The following is an 8,662-nucleotide window of genomic DNA, read 5'->3' as shown; positions in this document are numbered from 1 at the left end:
ATTGCGAAATTTTCAAATTTTTTGCCAAATTTCCGTTTTTTTCACAAATAAACTCAGAAATTATCGACCTAAATTTACCACTAACATGAAGCCCAATATGTCACGAAAAAACAATCTCAGAATCGCTAGGATCCGTTGAAGCGTTCCTCAGTTATTACCTCATAAAGGGACACTGGTCAGAATTTCAAAAAACGGCAAGGTCATTAAGGCCAAAATAGGCTGGGTCATGAAGGGGTTAAAGGGAACCTGTCACCCCTTTTTTTAAAGATGAGATAAAAATAGCGTTAAATAGGGGCAGAGCTGTGCTTTACATTAGTGTCTTTTTTGTGCCTTTATTCCCCAGCTATGCTGCCGAAATACCTTTGTAAAGTCGCCGTTTTGGGCTGTCACTCACGCTGGTCTGGTCAAATGGGCGTGGTGACATCGCTGTTTCTCCCCCAGATCTTGCTTATCTGTCCGTTGGTGGCGTAGTGGTTTGCGCATGTCCAGCTGCCGAATCCACTGCGCAGGTGAAGGAAAAGAGTGCGATCTGCGCTATTCCCCTGGTGATCGGTGGGGGCGGCCATCTTCCTGAGGCCGCACGTGCGCAGATGGAGTGCTCTGCTGCACGGGGCTTCAGGAAAATGGCCGCGGAATGCCGCGCGTGCGCAGATGGAGATCGCGGCGGCCATTTTCCTGAAGCCGAGATGCGAACTCAGCTTCAGGATATTGGCCGCCGCGATCTCCATCTGCGCACGCGCGGCATCCCGCGGCCATTTTCCTGAAGCCCCGTGCAGCAGAGCACTCCATCTGCGCACGCGCAGCCTCAGGAAGATGGCCGCCCCCACCGATCACCAGGGGAATAGCGCAGATCGCGCTCTTTTCCTTCACCTGCGCAGTGGATTCGGCAGCTGGACATGCGCAAACCACTATGCCACCAACGGACAGATAAGCAAGATCTGAGGGAAGAAACGGCCATGTCACCACGCCCATTTGACCAGACCAGCGTGAGTGACAGCCCAAAACTGCGACTTTACAAAGGTATTTCGGCAGCATAGCTGGGGAATAAAGGCACAAAAAAGACACTAATGTAAAGCACAGCTCTGCCCCTATTTAACGCTATTTTTATCTCATCTTTAAAAAACGGGGTGACAGGTTCCCTTTAACAGTACAATTCGTCCTGCAAAAAACAAAAATACACACATGTTAATCCAATTAACCTAAGCTGAACACAGCTTGGTCACATTCCGTAGAAATATCTCAATTCACAAAACCATAAAAAAAACCTTTATGGCACCAGGAATGTAAAATACGCCAAATTTTATTAACAAAAAAAATAAATAAATAAATATATATATATATATATATATATATATATATATATATATATATATATATATATATACATATACATATATCAATTATAACACCTAGGTACCTCAGAAACAAACTAGAGGCCACCAGGAGTTGGACACCATAAACATCAAATGCTGCACCGTATACATAATGGCTAGGGTTAGTACAGAGTAATCAATGGTCTATGTGAACCTCAAATACAGCATCAAACAAAGCCACTGACATTACAGCCTTAATGGCAAGAGAGCTGAAAGGAGCCCTGATCCTAACTATACACAAAACCTAAGTCATACCGAAGTCGTGGTTAAATATGCATGTATGAGTATGTTACCTGTGGCGTGCCCAAGTCCTAGTGAACGTCCCACCCCGACGCGCGTTTCGCCAGTTCTTCTCCCGGGGGCATGTACCACTAGGGAGGTAAGTGGTCTTTTTAAATGCCCGAGAGCCAATCAGAGTTCAGCGTCATTGGCAGCACTAACCATATGCCCTTAGCGTAGCAACATGTAAACAAAGTATGACGGCTCGTCCGGCACCAGGTCTGGCTCCAATCAGGACGATCCACCTCCGGTCAATGGAATGCCCGTGTTCCGCCCAGCTGATCGCCAAGCGGAAGTCAGACACTACCATGTCAGACCAGAGCAGGGAAGTCCGGAGTGATCAAGGCAGCGCATGCGCACAACCCCGAGTTACTAAATATTAACAAATAACCACGTTATCAAGTTCTATAAAGTGCAAATGTGTCTATAATGGTGCCTACCGCGACAATATAAAGTGCTTATGTAACGACAATAAAAGTGCTTATATACCTAACTGTTTCACCAATGTAATCTAAAGTGCCAAATTGTAGGGCTATACTAAGTCACAAAAACTTAACTATTCTTATTAACCCCTAATACACAAAACAATGATCATAGACTGCTCAATAAAATGATACATATTAAGGTGCAAGAAAAGGTGCTAAATAACAATACTATATACTCAATATAATAAATAAATATATGCTATCAGTATAATTTAGATACAAAATTACATACAAAACTAAACAAATATGTATATACGTGTAAATTAATACGCGAAAAGAGTGACAATATTGTAATTACATGTATATATGGACACGAACGCCACAGGCATGTAAAATGAAATAAAATAAAATATCCCCAAAATTAAATATATATACATATCCCGCCAACTCCCAACAAAACAGAGTTCAATGGATCTTTATATTTCATATACAATTATTGGATCTTCTTCTTTAACCCCTTCAAGACGCGGCCCTTTTTCGTTTTTGCGTTTTCGTTTTTCACTTCCCTCCTTCCCAGAGCCATAACTTTTTTTATTTTTCTGTGAATATGGCCATGTGAGGACTTATTTTTTGCGGGACGAGTTGTACTTTAGAACGACACCATTGGTTTTACCATGTCTTGTACTAGAAAACGGGAAAAAAATTCCAAGTGTGGTGAAATTGCAAAAAAAGTGCAATCCCACACTTGTTTTTTGTTTGGCTTTTTTGCTAGGTTCACTAAATGCTAAAACTAACCTGCCATTGTGATTCTCTAGGTCATTACGAGTTCATAGACACCTAAGATGTCTAGGTTATTTTTTATCTAAGTGGTGAAAAAAAATTCAAAACTTTGCTTAAAAAAAAAAAAGCGCCATTTTCCGATACCCGAAGCGTCTCCATTTTTCGTGATCTGGGGTCGGGTGAGGGCTTATTTTTTGCATGCAACACTGACGTTTTTAATGATACCACTTTTGTGCAGATACGGTCTTTTGATCGCCCGTTATTGCATTTTAATGCAATGTCGTGGCGACCAAAAAAACGTAATTCTGGTGTTTTGAATTTTTTTTCTCGCTACGCTGTTTAGCGATCAGGTTAATGCTTTTTTTTAATTGATAGATCGGGCGATTCTGAACGCGGCGATACCAAATACGTGTAGGTTTGATTTTTTTTTAATTTTATTTAGGATGGGGCGAAAGGAGGGTGCTTTAAACTTTTATATTTTTTTTTTTTTTTTTCATATTTTTAAAAACATTTTTTTTTTTACTTGTGCCATGCTTCAATAGCCTCCATGGGAGGCTAGAAGCTGGCACAACTCGATCTGCTCAGCTACATAGCAGCGATCATCAGATCGCTGCTATGTAGCTGAAATGCAGGCTTGCTATGAGCGCCGACCACAGGGGGGCGCTTACAGCAGGCCGGCATCAGTAACCATAGAGGTCTCAAGGACCTCTATAGTTACTGTCCTGACACATCGCCGACCCCCGATCATGTGACGGGGGTCGGCGATGCGCTCATTTCCGGCCGCGCGGCCGGAAGCGGTAGTTAAATGCCGCTGTCAGCATTTGACAGAGGCATTTAACAGGTTAATACCGGCGGGTGAATCGCGATTTCACCCGCCGCTATTGCGCGCACATGTCAGCTGTACAAAACAGCTGACATGTTGCGACTTTGATGTGGGCTCACTGCCGGAGCCCACATCAACGGGGGAGACACGACATGCGCTGTAATAGTACGGCGCATGTCGTGAAGGGGTTAATGAACACACTCCTCCGCAATGTTCGTCAGGGATATAGCTGAATCAACATGATGACAATATAGGGCAAATAAGACCACACGTAGACTATAATTCTAAAAGATAAAAAGAACAATCAGTACACGAATAAAACAAAAAAAAACCCATAAAAACTTCATATACGAAGGAGACTATATATCAATCTTTATAGGAATGCCCCAAAGCCAAAGCTTTCGTTAAGACCTTGTGGTGCTATCGTACCCAGCCGATAAATCCGCCGACTCTATTTGTGCAAGTAGCCTACCCAAATTGCCCCCTCTGACTCCCATTGATATTAAATCTATGCCCTTGACCTTCAGGCCATGTGGATTACACTGATGATATTGTTTAAAATGCCTTGGTATAGTTTTTAGGGTTGATTCTTCCTGAGCTGTTTTGGCATTAATTATATCCCTACAATGTTCACGCGTCCGGATCTTTAGTTCGCGTGTAGTGAGCCCAATATAGACCTTGTTACAGGGGCAAGTGGGGTGATAAATTACGCCGCGAGAGGCACATGTAATACGTTTCCTGATGGTAAATGTTTTGGTATTGTCAAAATTGGAGAAGGTCTTGGCTTTGATATGATTAAGGCACGCTTTGCATAAACCACATGGATAGAAACCCGAATTGGTGGAACTGTTGGAAAGAACACCTCCCCCCGGATTATATAAACTATGTGCCAAGATGTCGCGTAGATTCTTTGTTCTTTTGGCCACTATCATAGGTTTCTCTGGTAAAATTTTCCTCAGAACAGGATCTGTATGTAATACTTTCCAATGTTTGTGGAGGATCTCTTTAAACTGGTGCCATTTATTATGGTATGTAGTAATAAAACGTACCCCACATGGCTTATTAGACTGTTCAAATTTAATTTCTTTTTTGTACAGAAGATCATTTCTCTTGGTATTCAATGCTCTTTGGTATCCCCTCTTCATATTTCTCTTGCTATAACCTCTTTCCAAAAATCTCCTACTGAGGTCAGCAGACTGACGTTCAAAATCTTCAGAGTTTGTGCAGATTCTTTTTGCACGCAAAAATTACCCTGTTGGAATTCCTCTGATAGTCGCTGGAGGGTGTGCAGAGGTAGCATGGAGGAAAGAGTTTGCAGATGTAGGTTTTCTAAACAAATCTGTAAATAGAAAACCTTTTTCGTCAGCCTTGATAGATAAGTCCAGGAATTCAACTTCTCTACCAGACTTGAAGGTGAGTTTAATGTTCAAATCGTTTTTATTCACTACATCCATACATGCTGACAATTCACCAGCCGATCCCTCCCAGATAAACCAGATATTATCAATATACCTCATCCAGCCTGTAATCAGGCTGGAATGAGGTATAGGGTCACAAACAAAAATGTTCCGCTCCCATAAGCCAAGAAATAAGTTTGCATATGATGGGGCACAACTGGCTCCCATCGCAGTGCCCTGGCATTGTTTATACACAACATTTTTAAAGATAAATATATTGTGAGTAAGAACATACTCTAGCAGTTGCAGTAGTAAAGCAATAAGATCACCATCCAAATTTGTAGTTTTTAGGTACCATGACACCGCTCTCAAACCGTCTTGGTGACGTATGGATGTATAGAGGGCCTCTACATCAGCCGTCACCATGGTAGCATTGTCACTCAAGTGCACATTATCCAATCTGCGCAGTGCAGAATTTATGTCCTTGATATAAGAAGGCAAATCACTTACCAACGGTTTTAGGTAGTGATGAATTACCATGGTGACAACGTCACAGAGGCCCCCATTACCAGACACGATAGGTCTTCCAGGCGGGTCCATGGCATTTTTGGGAATTTTCGGAATCAAGTATAATGTTGGAAGGTGGGGGTGCATTTCTTTCACCACTTCCAACATTTTTTTCGCGATGATACCCCTTGCAAAAGCCTCCTCAAGGACTTCAATTAATTCCCCATTAAATGAATGTGTAGGATTTGATGGTAGTTTTTGATAACAATTTTTATCATTTAATAATCTAAATGCTTGTTTTTCATACATCTCATTGGGCCAGACCACCAAATTGCCCCCTATATCTGATGGCTTAAAAACAACGCCTTCCAACATTATACTTGATTCCCAAAATTCACAAAAATGCTATGGACCCGCCTGGAAGACCTATCGTGTCTGGTAATGGGGGCCTCTGTGAGGTCGTCACCATGGTAATTGATCACTACCTGAAACCGTTGGTAAGTGATTTGCCGCCTTATATCAAGGACACAAATTCTGCACTGCACAGATTGGATAATGTGCACTTGAGTGACAATGCTACCATGGTGACGGCTGATGTAGAGGCCCCTCTATACATCCATACGTCACCAAGACGGTTTGAGAGCGGTGTCATGGTACCTAAAAACTACAAATTTGGATGGTGATCTTATTGCTTTACTACTGCAACTGCTAGAGTATGTTCTTACAATATATTTTTCTTTAAAAATGTTGTGTATAAACAATGCCAGGGCACTGCGATGGGGGACAGTTGTGCCCCATCATATGCAAACTTATTTCTTGGCTTATGGGAGCGGGAGATTTTTGTTTGTGACCCTATACCTCATTCCAGCCTGATTACAGGCTGGATGAGGTATATTGATAATATCTGGTTTATCTGGGAGGAATCGGCTGGGGAATTGTCAGCATGTATGGATGTATTGAACAAAAACGATTTGAACATTAAACTCACCTTCAAGTCTGGTAGAGAAGTTGAATTCCTGGACTTAACCTTTTTCGTCAGCCTTGATAGATTTCTATTTACAGATTTGTTTAGAAAACCTACATCTGCAAACTCTTTCCTCCATGCTACCTCTGCACACCCTCCAGCGACTATCAGAGGAATTCCAACAGGGCAATTTTTGCGTGCAAAAAGAATCTGCACAAACTCTGAAGATTTTGAACGACAGTCTGCTGACCTCAGTAGGAGATTTTTGGAATGAGGTTATAGCAAGAGAAATATAAAGAGGGGATACCAAAGAGCATTGAATACCAAGAGAAATGATCTTCTGTACAAACAAGAAATTAAATTTGAACAGTCTAATAAGCCAAGTGGGGTATGTTTTATTACTACATACCATAATAAATGGCACCAGTTTAAAGAGATCCTCCACAAACATTGGAAAGTATTACATACAGATCCTGTTCTGAGGAAAATTTTACCAGAGAAACCTATGATAAGTGGCCAAAAGAACAAAGAATCTACGCGACATCTTGGCACATAGTTTATATAATCCGGGGGGAGGTGTTCTTTCCAACAGTTCCACCAATTCGGGTTTCTATCCATGTGGTTTATGCAAAGCGTGCCTTAATCATATCAAAGCCAAGACCTTCTCCAATTTTGACAATACCAAAACATTTACCATCAGGAAACGTATTACATGTGCCTCTCGCGGCGTAATTTATCACCCCACTTGCCCCTGTAACAAGGTCTATATTGGGCTCACTACACGCGAACTAAAGATCCGGACGCGTGAACATTGTAGGGATATAATTAATGCCAAAACAGCTCAGGAAGAATCAACCCTAAAAACTATACCAAGGCATTTTAAACAATATCATCAGTGTAATCCACATGGCCTGAAGGTCAAGGGCATAGATTTAATATCAATGGGAGTCAGAGGGGGCAATTTGGGTAGGCTACTTGCACAAATAGAGTCGGCGGATTTATCGGCTGGGTACGATAGCACCACAAGGTCTTAACGAAAGCTTTGGCTTTGGGGCATTCCTATAAAGATTGATATATAGTCTCCTTCGTATATGAAGTTTTTATGAGGGGTTTTTTGTTTTATTCGTGTACTGATTAATTCTAAAAGATAAAAAGAACATAGTCTACGTGTGGTCTTATTTGCCCTATATTGTCATCATGTTGATTCAGCTATATCCCTGACGAACATTGCGGAGGAGTGTGTTCATTAACCCCTTCACGACATGCGCCGTACTATTACTGCGCATGTCGTGTCTCCCCCTTTGATGTGGGCTCCGGCGGTGAGCCCACATCAAAGTCGCGACATGTCAGCTGTTTTGTACAGCTGACATATGCGCGCAATAGCGGCGGGTGAAATCGCGATTTAACTACCGCTTCCGGCCGCGCGGCCGGAAATGGGCGCATCGCCGACCCCAGTCACATGATCGGGGGTCGGCGATGTGTCAGGACAGTAACCATAGAGGTCCTTGAGACCTCTATGGTTACTGATGCCGGCCTGCTGTGAGCGCCCCCCTGTGGTCGGCGCTCATAGCAAGCCTGCATGTCAGCTACATAGCAGCGATCTGATGATCGCTGCTATGTAGCTGAGCAGATCGAGTTGTGCCAGCTTCTAGCCTCCCATGGAGGCTATTGAAGCATGGCACAAGTAAAAAAAAAAAAAAAAATGTTTTTAAAAATATGAAAAAAATATAAAAGTTTAAAGCACCCTCCTTTCGCCCCATCCTAAATAAAATAATAAAAAAATCAAACCTACACGTATTTGGTATCGCCGCGTTCAGAATCGCCCGATCTATCAATTAAAAAAAAGCATTAACCTGATCGCCAAACAGCGTAGCGGGAAAAAAATTCAAAACTCCAGAATTACGTGTTTTTGGTCACCACGACATTGCATTAAAATGCAATAACGGGCGATCAAAAGACCATATCTGCACAAAAGTGGTATAATTAAAAACGTCAGCTTGGCACGCAAAAAATAAGCCCTCACCCGACCCCAGATCACGAAAAATGGAGACGCTTCGGGTATCGGAAAATGTCGCTTTTTTTTTTTAAAGCAAAGTTTTGAATTTTTTTTCACC

This window comes from Ranitomeya variabilis, chromosome 3 (genome assembly GCF_051348905.1).
Source record: "Ranitomeya variabilis isolate aRanVar5 chromosome 3, aRanVar5.hap1, whole genome shotgun sequence".
In the NCBI taxonomy this organism is placed as follows: Eukaryota; Metazoa; Chordata; class Amphibia; order Anura; family Dendrobatidae; genus Ranitomeya; species Ranitomeya variabilis.
This window is presented reverse-complemented; position numbering follows the sequence as displayed.